Here is a 15,643-nt window from a genome sequence, read left to right as displayed (position 1 = left end):
ACAGATGGAAACATGGAGTGTCGCTATCCATGTTTATTACACCTGGACCAACTGCCCTGTCCCATCCTGGGGGAGTTAACCCCTAGGATATCCAGAGGCATTTATTGCTCTTGTGCGGCCCCCACTGCATCACCACTGATAAACAGCGGTGATGGAAGGAGGCGGACAGTCCCTCTCCACCTGACAATGTGATGACGGATGGAGCGTCCCTGCACCATCCACGCTATAGCACCCGGCGGCCAGCTGACCTGTAAGCAGAGGCCCCCAAAGAGTTCACAGCCCAGGTCCTGCGCTTCATCTCCTGCAGCGGTTCCATGCCGGGACGCACACTGGGGGTAAGTGGGGACCTGGACACGAAAGGGTTAGCAACCCCCGGCGGAGGGCTCCTGCAAAGGCGCTTTAAGCGTTTTCCCCCACGGTGCTCCCTTCCCGGGCGCATTCCATCCGACATAAAAAATTTAGGCCCCGGCTTCGGCCTATTCTCGGCCACAACCCAGAATCTCCGCCCACTTTCCGGAGATGCGGCATCGAGCCCACGTCTTCGAGCTTCTCGCTCACTGTGAGGTTCTCTCAGACAAATCCCGGCAGACATCTTTAGTTACTGGCCGCCTCTCCTCACGTGCTGCTGGCTTCCACTGCACAGTGAGACTTCTCTATCCCACGCTTCTCTCGCCCATGCTCCATCAGCAATTCCTGATGAACATTGCTTGTTCAGAGGAGCACAGTGCACCAAGAGGACCATGCCACAGGGCCACAGGACCGGGGAAAGGTTTCTGAGCTGCGACAGAAACACTCATTGGCCCTTCTCTGCAGTAGTCACCGGGGCTTACAAGTCAATCCTCCCTATTGGAGCATATCAGCAGGAATCGGGGACATACTGGGGTAAACAATGCCACTCTCTAAGACATCCAAGAAGGCTAACAAAACACATACAGTGTTGTTCACCTCATGTACCACCTGCCAGACTGCGTTGCCACGGGGACAGGGTACAACACTCTGCAAAACCTGTGATCCCAATTGTGCTCTGGAGCCCTCTGCCGCCACTGAACCCAGTGTGCCTAGCCCCCCTGAGTGGGTTTCATTGCTCTCCATGGCTTCTATGACTAAAGCAATTGAGTCCCTCCAAGACCCCTCCATGGGTCGGGGCATTTGTCTGCCTGTCTTAGAAGGTTCTTCTACCTCACAGGAACAGTCAGCCAGCAGGGGCCGTTCTGTCTAAAACTCCACAGGCATCTAGGAAACGGGTGCATAGTATGTCCCCCAGACCTTCTCACGCCTCGGAATCCGTGAGCTCCGTTTCCTGCTCCCCCTCACCTGGGATTCGCTGTAACAGGACTCAGAGTCCGATACCAATATGCCGCTTGAGCTTGACTCACCGAATTATGAGGTGACGGTGGATAGTCTCATTGTTGCCGTCAACCAGACTTAGAAGATTGACAATGACTCTAATTCCATCCCGGATCACGCAGTGTCCTTCAAGAGGACCAAATGCTCTTTTAGGGTTTTTTTCTAACAATTCTGAGTTTCAGGACCTAGTTCGGCAGCATAGGGAGTGATCGGAAAACACTTCACAGGTCAGAAGCCACTTGAGGTGAGAAACCCATTTTCAGTGAATCTGTGGAAGGAATGGGCTGAATCCCCTCCAGTTGATCCACCTGTATTATGCTTGTCCACCAAAAACGCTCCTATCCTTGCCAGATGGTTTTTCCATTAAAGACCCCACAGACCATTAGATAGAGCATCTTGCCCATTCAGTTTTTGAAACTTCAGGCTCGGCACTCTCTCCCTCTTTCGCCGTGGTGTGGGTAGCTAAAGCTATGGTCTTTGGGCAGATACGCTGACCAGAACCATTTAGGATAGTGACCTTCCCCCAAAGGCATCAGATCTGGCAAATCAGAACTCCTTAGCTAGGGACTATTTGGTGCAAGCTTCCCTGGATTTGGCTAACAGTGCTGCTTTTGCAGCCTCAAATGCCATCTCCATTAGATGGGCACTGTGACTCAGGGAATGGCGAGTGGACTCTGCGTCAAAAAAATCCCTATAGTTGCTGCCTTACCAGAGCGGTCGTTTATTCAGAGATCAGCTTATCTCGGATGCTACTGGAGAGAAAAGTAAATTGCCCCCAGCAGAGGACTAGGTGACCTTTTTGTCAACAACAGCAGACGCGTTTCCAATCCTTTCGCAGCAATCCCGGTTGGTCCAATACTACCACCTCTTCCAGATTGGGGCGCTCTTCCATGGTGACGGGGCCCCCAAGTTTCGTATAAGTCCAACCAGCCATGGAAGAACCGTCCCAAGCAATCCAGATCTAAGGGAGTCAGGTCCCATAGATTCTCGGCTCAATGACTTGCGGCATGATCCGGTCGACACGAGCAGAGTAGGCAGTCGTCTACTCCTATTTCGGCATATATGGCTCTCCGTCATTCACGACGAATGGGTCAGGGACCTGGTGCCTTCCGGATATAAGATAGGATTTTCTTCCCGCCCTCCAGCATGGTCCTTCCCCTCTTGCCCCCCAAAACAGAGGTGCAGGCATGGTCTTTCTACGGAGCTATCGATTCGCTACGCCAAAATGGAGTCATTATTCCGATCCCTGAAACCGAGAGGTTCTACAAGAACTTATTCGTGGTTCCGAAGAAAGATGGGACGGTGCAGCCCATTCTGGACCTAAAGCTTCTAAGCAAGTTTGTCAAGGTCCAGCACTTCAGGATGGAGTCCCTCCGTTCTGTCATCACATCGATGGAGAAAGGGCAGTTCCTAGGATTAATCGACATCCGGGATGCTTACCTTCATATCCTGATCTTTCCCCCTCACCAAAGGTTCCTGTGCTTCGCCGTCTGTCTGGTGGAGGAAGTAATAGGAAGCCCCCTGTGACCTGCAAGATTTATAAGTATCTTTTGAACATTGGCTGTTTTTTCCTTCATCCTCACTGCAGCACATTGAAAAATGCAGCTGACTTTGCTATTTGCATGCATGTAAGTTCCGTTTAATACTTCTACACCATGTTACTTGCTAAAAACAGGATTGAAATGAAGCAGTATGTAAAAAAATGAAATACACCCTAACTGCTTCCATAGGAATTAAGAGGGAAAGTAGCAGTCAAGTGCTGCTAATCAAATACTCTTGATTATTTATTCATCAGCAAGTGTGACCACTTTGATAAAAGAAGTTTGGCAGTTTGATGGTCTGGAGTATTCATTCATTTGCTATACCATGCAAAAGGAGTAAAGCTAAAGGCAATGATTTCAGAGAACAATTGTTGCTATCCATCAATTTCCAAAGTGTTGTAAAGTCATTTTGGAGCGCATCAATCTACAGTGAGAAAGATTATTAACAAGCTGAAAACATTCTACACAGCTGAATATCTGGTAGGCACAGTACTAATTAAGGAACGTGCCTCTGACTGTGGAGCCCATATGGCTAAAAGCTGGAAAAAATAAGACTCAGGGCCCAATTACCCCCTCCCACTACTCCTCATGTGATGCACTAATTGGGATGTCCAACTGGTCTGTGCATGCCCTTAGAAATAACATTATGCGGGACCTGCTCTGATTTTACAATTGCCCAAAGTTCTGAAACCAGCAGTTAAGCAGGACTTAAGACTAGAGATGAGTGAACCTTTCAATGTTCGGTTCAGTTCGGTTCGCCGAATGGACCACCGTTCACCAAACAATGTGCGGAACCGTTCACTGAAAGTATCCAAACCCCACTAGATTCAATGGGAGGCAAAACCAAACGCATAGACAACACTTTAAGGGGTGACAAAAATAGCTAAAATTAGGGGGAGACACCAAGAAAAGTGGCATAAAACAAAGAAAGCGACATGGCCACAATTTGCGGCAGCTGGGTGAAGAGCGAGCAGGATGTACTAGTAAAGACATGGTTCTGTCAATGTGTTGCACAGTTCCCATCTGAGCAAGCCCCTAAAAAGCATAGAATGATGGCCAACAGAATGTTTCACAGATGCATGGTGTGTGGCAAGATGGCCGAAGACTTGGGCATTATTCACCTTCATATGAGCAGATTCCATGGTGGGGCACATCTGAGTAATTTCCGCTTCTGATGCCAAATATGTCACATAGAACTAGTGAGAATTGAACATGTCATGATGCACCTTTCCGATTGTCATGGAGGTCATTCATTTTATTATGAAGATGATGCTTTGGAGCAGCCATCTACATCTACTGAGCTACAGATGACTCCTATGCCACTGGAAGAAAAACACAAAGCTGCGCCACCCCAGCAGTCTGCTAAAGGCACACGGCAGTGCCAAATATGTGAAGAAATGTTTGATGATGAGGAGACGGTTCATCGACATTGCAAATCTCTCTCCATACACCAATTCCACAAGTACATCTGTGACACCTGTAAAAAGAAGTTTTATAAGCAACAAACTTTACTCCACTACTGTCAAGGCCAACATGATGGAGATGTCAAGATGAAGTATTTCTGTGGCCTCTGCGAAGATCTCTATTTAGATGAAGAAATTGATTTTCTTACCCACTATGAAACCTTCCATGGCTTAGATTATGGGTACGTTCCAAAGCTGGTCCAGTCTCCTTTAAAAAGTCTTGAAGTGCCATCTTCCAGCCCTGCAGGGGTGGAGAACCGCCTGACATGTGGCTGTCTTCCAGAACATATCCATAAGGCAAATAGGAGAGGGGACTCCCGCCAATGCTTGGCTAAGCTCTTCAAGAAAGGAAAACTCTGGTACTGCTGCAAATCCTGCTCGGCAACTTACCAGACATTTGAAGGCATAAGGAGCCATTTTTGTGAAGAAGAGAAACAATCCAGCGACAATAATTTTGTTATAAAGTACAGCATTTTCCCAAAGTTCTTCTCCGATGCTGATAGTGCCCAAAGCCATTTTCATAAAAAGCATTGTTTCGTTGAGACACCTCACATTAGTACCAAGCATCGGGAATCCAAGAATGAGGAAAGTTCACAGCAAGTGCTCCTGTTTATAAGAAGTCATTGAAGATGGAGAATGCACCGACCAAGAAGTTACATTATGAAGCGCTTGGTAGATCTCTAGAGGTCCATAAAAATATGCCAGGGTCACCCTCTGTAAACATTGAAAATGGAACAGAGTTTCTGGATTTTATTCCTAATTTTATCACATAAAAATATACAGTATATATTTCTCTTTCACCTCATTGGGGGACACAGGACAATGGGTGTATGCTGCTGTCACTAGGAGGCTGACACTAAGTGGACACAAAAAAGATGAGCTCCCCCTCTGCAGTATACACCACCCACTGGCTCCACCTGAACCAGTTTAAGCTTATTGTCAGTATGAGGCACAAGTGTTCTTCAGAACACATCTATAGCATTTTATTTTATTTTTAGTCTTATTTTTATTCTCAAAAGATTTTTTTTTTTAAATTAGGGGCAGACACCAAGAAAAGTGGCAACAATTGACCCACAATAGAAATTTGCAAATGCCACAGCAGCAGTCAGCAATGGGAGCAATGTGATTAAAGGAGAAGAGGCCTCTAGCCACACCTACATGGATTAAATTCATGTGACCAGAGTCAGTGACTTCCTCTTTCCCCCGGCTGACCCCTGGAAGCTTTTGTGTTCCTGAGGACCCTGGAACGTCCTCCTGCAGCTGTTGGATTGTCTGGTTGGGCCCTGTGGCAGAAAGCAGCGCAGGAAGGTGAGCAGTGGCTTCAAGCCCTTATTACTGGCCTTGGCATTCACCTCCCTGTGCCCTCTTTGGACACCTGTCCGTGCCTTCGGCCATGCTTTCGGCCGTGCCTTCGGTGTCTCCTTCCTCCCCAGGGTACCGTCCACTCCTGCCCCTCCAGAACTCTCGCTTCGCAGTGCTGCCCCGATGCTCACCCCCTGGGGTGGCCTCCCTTCCGCTCAGGTCTCTTGAGTACCCCCGCCCCTGCAACCCCTCACCTGCGGTGGCCCCGTGTGCTTGCCCATCTCGATCTGTATCCGGCATTGGGGGGCCGCACTCCTCGCCCGGGCCACCAGCCGCGCCTTGGTCTTCGGCCAGCGACCCAGCTGCTGGTCCTCCAGTGGGGGGAGGCAGGCGGTCCTCTAAGTTCCCCCACCCACCAGAGCAGCCCCAGGTCGGCAACGAGGCAGCTCCGCGTTTGTGCACTTCCTGGGCGCAGGCTGGGATGCGCTGGGCCCTTGCTGTCTCTCCCATCTTCTGGCATGTCATGGCTGGGCTTCGCCTTTAACCACGTGTCACTTCCATTCCCCTCCAAGCTCCCGGGTCAGCTCATGCCCGTCTAACACCGTTCCTCCTGCAGGCGTAGCCACATTGCCTGCACTGGGGAATGGGGAGACAGGCCAGAGGTCACTCCAGACAGCTGCAGAGTGCGCTGATTGGTCCAACCTGACCGATGAGAGCGCCCTCCAGCTACACCAAGCCTGCAGCACTGTAGTTGCACCAATCACCATTGAGGCATCCATAACTCCCACAATAAGTTCTCAAACAGCAGTCAATAAAGGATATACAATACCTCCCTTCCATGCACGTCCCATAATATGGCACCCCAATATGGTAATTTTCTACCGTTCACGTTGTATAGCACGTTAACTATGGCCCATAACCCAGTCAATGAACTCCTTACCACAAACAAGAACGCCCCCAGCACACTCCATAGCTGCAGCAGACACAGGCAGAGATGCCGCAGGTCCTCCTCATCCTCCTCTGATGATGCCCGCATCATTCCTGCTGTCCCTTTACCAGACGCCTTTCCCATTACCACCGCAGACACAGATCACATAGGAGCCGCCGCAGATTTTGGTCCTCTAGATCAGAGGTCCCCAACTCCAGTCCTCAAGGCCCACCAACAGGTCATGTTTTCAGGATTTCCTTTGCATTGCACAGGTGATGCAATTATTACCTGGGCAAGACTAAGGAAATCCTGAAAACATGACCTGTTGGTGGGCCTTGAGGACTGGAGTTGGGGACCTCTGCTCTAGATGGCATTAGTCATCCATATCGGAATGGTCCGACGCATCCAAGAGCCTCGTTAGGCAGGCTCGGGGGCACATGACAGACACCAGTGGTCACGTGCTCCATCATTACCGGCCAGCTGTGAAGACTCATCCCCATCTCCCAGCGCTTCCAGCCAATTCAACCACCTGAAAATTGCGGGAGCTGGAGTTCCTCCATTACCTGGAGCCACTCAGGCTCAGGCACCCGACAGGCACCAGCAGTCACATGCTCCATTATTGGCTGTCAGCCAGGGAGACCCATCTCCCAGGTTCTCCAGCCAATTTAAGCTACAAACCATCGCCAAAGCGGAAAAATGAGTTCCTCCAACAACTGGAGTCACCCCTCCTGCGTCAGACAGTGGTGAGTGTTTTGAAGCCAACGAAAAACACGCCATGTAGAACGTGGTGCATATCTCAGGGGAGAATGAGCTAGCCTCAGCTATTAAGGCGCTGGTTCAACACTTGATGCGCCCATGCGATTCAACTGACAACAATACGACACTTCAGTAAGCGAGCTTACAGAAAGATATGTTTTACAGTGGAATTAGCCACCTAAGTGCACACATAGATCAAGAGACTCGACATAAAATATGGAATAACGATTATCTCGACATATGGTCGTTATTATCAGCCGACGAACAGACCGCAGATAAGGAAAGGAGGACAAGCGAGCAGTTATATGACAGAAATAGACGGATAATAGCACAAACTATGAATAACTAGCTACAGGCATTTGCAGACCTAGGCTTTATTATGGGCCAAAAGCATCCGGAACGCTGCTCCGAATTATACATATGTCAAGATCTGATATATAACTTGTACAAATCCCATGGTGGTTCCGCATGGCGGCGGTATGATGAGCAGTTCCACAGGCATTGGCCCTGCAGCTGAATCTAGGCTGGGGTAAAAACGACATGTGTGGTTACGACTAGTGATGAGCGAGTATACTCTTTACTTGGATTTCCCCAAGCATGCTCGAGTGGTCTCCAAGTATTTTGGCGTGCTCGCGGATTTCATTTTCATTGCCTCAGCTGCATGATTTGCGACTGATAGTCGGCCTAAATACGTTGGGGTCCTGTTTGTTAGAGAATTCCCACATGTATTCAGCCTGTCTAACAGTCGCAAATCATGCAGCTGCGGCGCCGTAAACTAAATCTCCGAGCACGCAAAAATACTTGGAGACCAACTGAGCATGCTCAGGGACACCCAAGTAATGAGTATACTTGCTCGTCACTAGTTATGACTGATGCTGTCACAGAAGCAGCCCTCCTTCCCATCTACGACCACTAACTACTCCGCAGCCGCAGGTCAACACTCAGTGGTCATACGAAAACCCGGGGCCTGATTGATATTTAACGAGGGAAACTGCCGTTCCTGGATCAGCTTATCTCAGATGCCACTTGACAGAAAAGTAAATTTCCCCCAGCACAAGACTAGGCGACCTTTTTGTCAACAACAGCAGACGCGTTTCCGATCCTTTCGCAGCAATCCCGGTAGGATTTTCTTCCCGCCCTCCAGCACGGTCCTTCCCCTCTTGCTCCCCAAAACAGAGGTGCAGGCATGGTCTTTCTACCGAGCCATCAATTCGCTACGCCAAAATGGAGTCATTATTCCGCTCCCTGAAACCGAGAGGTTCTATAAGAACTTATTTGTGGTTCTGAAGAAAGATGGGACGGTGCGGCCCATTCTGGACCTAAAGCTTCTAAGCAAGTTTGTCAAGGTCCGGCACTTCAGGATGGAGTCCCTCCGTTCTGTCATCACATCGATGGAGAAAAGGCAGTTCCTAGCATTAATCAACATCCGGGATGTTTAACTTCATATCCTGATCTTTCCCCCTCACCAAAGGTTCCTGTCCTTCGCCGTCCGCGAGGAACATTTCCAGTTTACAGCTACAAATCTAGCAGGTCATAAACTTGTTAAAATTGATCCAATTAACTATACATTATTAAAATTTTTTGATGGTGGAGGAAGTAATAGTAAGCCCCCTGTGACCTGCAAGATTTATAAGTATCTTTTGAACATTGGCTGTTTTTTCCTTCATCCTCACTGCAGCAGATTGAAAAATGCAGCTGACTTTGCTATTTGCATGCATGTAAGTTCCGTTTAATCCTTCTACACCATGTTACTTACCAAAAACAGGATTGAAATGAAGAAGCAGTATGTGAAAAAAATGAAATACACCCTAACTGCTTCTATAGGAATTAAGAGGGAAAGTAGCAGTCAAGTGCTGCTAATCAAATACTCATGATTATTTATTCATCAGCAAGTGTGACCACTTTGATAAAAGAAGTTTGGCAGTTTGATGGTCTGGAGTATTCATTCATTTGCTATACCATGCAAAAGGAGTAAAGCTAAAGGCAATGATTTTAGAGAACAATTGTTGCTATCCAAGATATGTAATATAATATGGTTGGCGCAAAGTATAATAGAGATGTTATTGCCGCTGCAAAAAACAGGACACCAACCACCAATGTTGTCCAAAGTGAATACTATGTGAAAAGAAAATTAAAAATGTTTTGCGCTATGCAAAAACAATCTCTATAGGCATAACTGCATTCTTATATGTCCCCCATGTCCTCTAGCATGTTTAGAGTACCAAAATGAAAAGATGCCTAGTAAATACCTGTTACAAATCCGAAGTGAATCTTCCACGGTAGCGAAAAAGTTGTCCGGGAGAAACGTAGAATGTCAGAGAGAGATTTCTTCAGGAATGTAGTCCCGGCCGGTGACTCACATCCCCCTCTGGAAGATTCACTTCGGATTTGTAACAGGTACTTACTAGGCATCTTTTCATTTTGGTACTCTAAACATGCTAGAGGACATGGGGGACATATAAGAATGCGGTTATGCCTATAGAGATTGTTTTTGCATAGCGCAAAACATATTTTTAATTTTCTTTTCACATAGTATTCACTTTGGACAACATTGGTGTTTGGTGTCCTGTTTTTTGCAGCGGCAATAACATCTCTATTATAATTTGCGCCAACCATATTATATTACATATCTTGTTTTTGATTTTTTACCACCCTCTTGGGCAGGCAGCATTGGCATTCCGACTTGATTTTTGTGTCTAAGATGATTGATTTACGAACCGATAGAAAAGATAGGATTCAAACAATTTACCAATTTTTCAATCGAGCTCATCAGGAAGCTCCTATTCAACCAAATAAAGCTAAAATTGAGGAAATAACTTAATCTTTAAAAACTTTGGAGCAATGTTTAGTTAAGGAAATGAGGGATCTTTGGGAGGTGGTTACACTAGAACGTTATCTGGCATATGATTGTGTCCCTAAGGGACTTCAAGTGTCTAAAGCATTATCAGGGGATTTAGCTGACCCAAACACTATTGCTGAATGGGATTTACTTTTTAAGGATTTTTCTAAACGCACTGTGGGTTTCATTATCGAAAAACGAAAAGAGCAATTAGTAAAGGGTAAAATACAAATTTCTAAGCTCTTTAAAGAAATTGAACCTTACCAATCACATCCTGATATTATTAGACTATCAACAAATATTCAGAGAAGAATTCATTCTAAGGAAAAAGAGATTATTGAAAGAAAACGCCATAAATTTGGCAGGGACACTATTCCTGAGGGTTATTCTGAGATTCTGATGAAACCCTAGGGAGTCCCGTTTCCACTACCCTTTCGGAAGATAGGTTCTCTATATATCCGGTATCTGAAGAAGAATGCTTCTCCCCAAATTTAAATAGTAATAATGTAGACTCTAATATAATCGAAGAAGCGAACATATCAAATAATGAGACACCAAATCACTTAGGAGATTCTCCACCCCCAGAACGAATTACATCAACCGTCATACAAAATAGATTCCAATGTTTGACGAATTTAGAAAATCTACCTTCTACAAGCAATGCTGATACTATCAACCCAGCACCAGAAATTATTGAAAATAATGGTAGATGTAAACAAGTACGGAAGAGAGTAAGCAATGTTCCGTTTTTTCAAGTGGCCCCAAGAAAAAGAGAAGGAGGGGGTGTAGAGGGGGGAAATTCACCCAAAAAAAGAAGAACAGCGAGAAAAAACAAGAGAATATAATAAATGAGGAACAACAACAAAAATTTTTTAATCTAAGTAGTTATACTCCTGATCAGAATGAAATAAATCTATTGAATAAAGGTCTAAAGTTTGCTCCGGCTGCAAAATTTAATAAGTTTCAGGCCTTTATTGGGATTAAACTTTTCATGCGAAAATTAGCAATGAAGAAATATTTCCAGAAGAAGATTGTAACCACACCCCTTAATGAGGAAAACCAAATTCAGAAATATGTTCATACTGATCTACGCAAGAAATCTAATTTTAATCCTCTGAATGAGTACTCAGAGTCATTTGAGGCCTTTCAGAGAAATGTTACTAAGGATATAAGGGAAGTTAGTACAAAAAGGTGTTCAAATATGAGATATAATTTAAATTTTAATGAACGAAAGGCTATTAAAACCCTCCAAGCTAACAAAAATATAGTAATTCGACCAGCCGATAAAGGCGGAGGAATAGTCATTTTGGATACACTTGACTACCAGAAGGAGGCTATGAGACTCCTTTCAGATGGACAGACGTATAAAAAACTACAGGGGGACCCAACAGCATCATATATTAAAGAAATGCAAACTTTGATTAAAACTGGACTGGATAGTGGAATATTAAATAAAAATGAATATGAGTATATTCTTACGCCACACCCCAGGATTGCTATTTTCTACTATCTACCAAAGGTGCACAAAAATTTAATGAATCCCCCTGGTCGGCCTATAATTTCAGGCATTCAAAGCCTAACGGCAAATCTTTCTAAATATGTCGATACTAATTTACAAGGCATTGTATCCTCATTACCTTCTTATCTCAAGGACAGTGCCCACGTTTTGAGAATTTTAAAAGGGGTCCAATGGCAAGAGCATTTTATTTTAGGCACCTTGGACATAACCTCGTTGTATACGATAATTCAACACACAAAAGGTTGTAAGGCAGTAAAGTACTTTTTGAATAAAACTGGCCTTTTTCCTCTGGAACAAATTTTGTTTATTATAGATTGTATTAATTTTATTTAAACTCACAACTATTTTTATTTTGAGGCGAACTACTACTCCCAGCAGTGGGGTACTGCTATGGGGACCAGGTTCGCTCCGGCCTATGCCAACCTCTATGTTGGAGAGTGGGAGGACTCTGCCATCTATGGGGGCGGCGGGCTGCGAGAGAACCTGGTCCTCTGGCATCGTTTTATTGATGACATTGTGTTCATTTGGTCTGGTGGCTGGGATTCTTTAAATCATTTTTTAATAGAAATCAATAAAAATCTATATTTTTTAAAATTTACTGCAACCACCAGCCAGCAATCCATCAATTTTTTAGATTTAAATATTTTTATCAGAGATGGTATTATTCACACTCGCACCTATTCTAAACCAACTGACTCCAAAAATTATATTTCTAGAGAAAGTTGCCACCTCCCTAGCTGGCTTCTAAATATACCAAAAAGCCAATTCACTCGTCTACATAGAAACTGTTCACGTCCACAGGATTTTGAAGTAGAAGCTGACTCTTTGACTAACAAATTTCTAAAGAAGGGATATGACGAACTTCATCTCTCTAACACAAGAGATTTGGTGAAACGCAAACCACGAGAAGAGCTTATTCAGAGTAAGGTGAAAAGTAAAAGAGAGAACACTAGCGTTTTCACCGATATTCCTATTATCACCCAGTATAATACAAATGCTTACCTATTGAAAAAAATTGTGGGTAAACACTGGGACCTACTCAAAGGGGATAAAATAATTGGGGATAAAATACCACGAAATCCCAGATTCATCTTCACTAAGAGTCAAAATCTGGGCAATGCTATTGCCCCCTCAGTACCCATATACAATCAGAAAAAAGGTCCCTCAGCAGGAAAAAAGAGTCTCGGTTTCACCCCATGTTATAATTGTAAAGTGTGCAAATCACTAAAAATGACCAAACACAGTACTATTTCGAATGGAAAAACAGAATTCAAAATTCGTGATTTTATTACTTGTACTAGCACAGGGGTGATCTACTCTTTGAAATGTCCCTGTGGGAAATTGTATGTGGGACGGACTAAACGTCCCCTTTATGTTAGAGTGAATGAACATCTTAGAAATATCAAAAAGAAATACTGTGGACATCCACTTTCTAAGCATTTTGCTGACTGTCATGATGGACGGATTAAAGACACTGTGGTTACTGGTTTGGAAATTATTCCTCCAGATTGGCGCAGAGGTGATTACATTAAGAAAATGTCCAGAGCCGAGAGCAGATGGATTTTTAATTTGGATACACTGAGACCAATTGGTCTAAATTGTGAGGTTGAACTTTTTGCGTTTATATAATAAAAATCACTTTGTCTCAAATTCTATATAAGGACGCTTACAACGCTGGTGGACCATCCCTGACGAAGAAGACCGTGATCTTCGAAACGCGTAGGAATTGGTCCACACAGCGTTCCTTACATTGGACAAGCACGTGATCTCCAATGTCACGCTAGGTCCTGCTTCGGCGTTTGCAGCGCCACAGGTTCCGAACGTGCACCGAGCACACACCGGCTCCATCTCTGCACCGCCAGCGGGGATATTACCAGAGGGGGATGTGAGTCACCGGCCGGGACTACATTCCTGAAGAAATCTCTCTCTGACATTCTACGTTTCTCCCGGACAACTTTTTCGCTACCGTGGAAGATTCACTTCGGATTTGTAACAGGTACTTACTAGGCATCTTTTCATTTTGGTACTCTAAACATGCTAGAGGACATGGGGGACATATAAGAATGCGGTTATGCCTATAGAGATTGTTTTTGCATAGCGCAAAACATATTTTTAATTTTTGCTATCCGTCAATTTCCAAAGTGTTGTAAAGTCATTTTGGAGCGCATCATTCTACAGTGAGAAAGATTATTAACAAGCTGAAAACATTCTACACAGCTGAATATCTGGTAGGCACAGTACTAATTAAGGAAAGTGCCTCTGACTGTGGAGCCCATATGGCTAAAGCTGGAAAAAATACGACTCAGGGCCCAATTCTCCCCTCCCACTACTCCTCATGTGATGCACTAATTGGGATGTCCAACTGGTCTGTGCATGCCCTTAGAAATAACATTATGGGGGACCTGCTCTGATTTTACAATTGCCCAAAGTTCTCAAACCAGCAGTTAAGCAGGATTTAAGACTAGAGATGAGTGAAGCTTTCAAGGTTCGGTTCAGTTCAGTTCGGGTTCGCCGAATGGACCACCGTTCACCAAACAATTTGCGGAACTGAAAGTATCCAAACCCCACTAGATTCAATGGGAGGCATAACCAAATACATAGACAACACTTTAAGGGGTGACAAAAGACAAAAATAGCTAAAATTAGGGGCAGACACCAAGAAAAGTGGCATAAAACAAAGAAAGCGACATGGCCACAATTTGCGGCAGCTGGGTGAAGAGCGAGCAGGATGTACTAGTAAAGGCATGGTTCTCTCAATGTGTTGCACAGTTCCCATCTGAGCAAGCCGCTAAAAAGCATAGAATGACGGCCAACAGAATGTTTCACAGATGCATGGTGTGTGGCAAGATGGCCTAAGACTTGGGCATTATTCACCTTCATATGAGCAGATTCCATGGTGGGGCACATCTGAGTAATTTCCGCTTCTGATGCCAAATATGTCACATAGAACTAGTGAGAATTGAACATGTCATGATGCACCTTTCTGATTGTCATGGAGGTCATTCATTTTATTATGAAGATGATGCTTTGGAGCAGCCATCTACATCTACTGAGCTTCAGATGACTCCTATGCCACTGGAAGAAAAACACAAAGCTGCGCCACCCCAGCAGTCTGCTAAAGGCACACGGCAGTGCCAAATATGTGAAGAAATGTTTGATGCTGAGGAGACAGTTCATCGACATTGCAAATCTCTCTCCATACACCAATTCCACAAGTACATCTGTGACACCTGTAAAAAGAAGTTTCATAAGCTACAAACTTTACTCCACTACTGTCAAGGCCAACATGATGGAGATGTCAAGATGAAGTATTTCTGTAGCCTCTGCGAAGATCTCTATTTAGATGAAGAAAGTGATTTTCTTACCCACTATGAAACCTTCCATGGCTTAGATTATGGGTACGTTCCAAAGCTGGTCCAGTCTCCTTTAAAAAGTCTTGAAGTGCCATCTTCCAGCCCTGCAGGGGTGGAGAACCGCCTGACGTGGCTGTCTTCCAGAACATATCCATAAGGCAAATAGGAGAGGGAACTCCCGCCAATGCTTGGCTAAGCTCTTCAAGAAAGGAAAACTCTGGTACCGCCGCAAATCCTGCTCGGCAACTGACCAGAGATTTGAAGGCATAAGGAGCCATTTTTGTGAAGAAGAGAAACAATCCAGCGACAATAATTTTGTTACACCTATCCTAACACATAATTAGGGTGTTATGGCGTGCAGGAGACTCGTTTTCCTCATGTAACCGGGTACAGTGTACAGTACTAGACTCTATTCTTCCGATGCTGCACGTAGTTGCATGTAGTTCGACTTGCGACGCAAAACCGTGTAAGTCGGAATGAGGCATCGTATAAAGCGTTGTAACCACGAAACGATGTAACTCAAGACCGTTGTAACCCGAGGACTAACTGTATATATTTCTCTTTCGCCTCATTGGGGGACACAGGACCATGGGTG

The 15,643-nt window shown here is 45.0% G+C and overlaps 2 pseudogenes; both read left to right on the top strand.

Moving 5' to 3' along the window:
- Positions 1-2,493: 2,493 nt before the first annotated feature.
- LOC138666421 (E3 SUMO-protein ligase ZNF451-like) lies at positions 2,494-5,124 on the top strand (annotated as a pseudogene).
- Positions 5,125-14,383: 9,259 nt separating this feature from the next.
- Positions 14,384-15,392, top strand: LOC138666420 (E3 SUMO-protein ligase ZNF451-like; annotated as a pseudogene).
- Positions 15,393-15,643: the final 251 nt, after the last annotated feature.

The sequence above is a fragment of the Ranitomeya imitator genome, chromosome 2, assembly GCF_032444005.1.
Source record: "Ranitomeya imitator isolate aRanImi1 chromosome 2, aRanImi1.pri, whole genome shotgun sequence".
In the NCBI taxonomy this organism is placed as follows: Eukaryota; Metazoa; Chordata; class Amphibia; order Anura; family Dendrobatidae; genus Ranitomeya; species Ranitomeya imitator.
The sequence above is the reverse complement of the archived record's forward strand: the minus strand, read 5'-3'. Positions and strand labels throughout refer to the sequence as shown.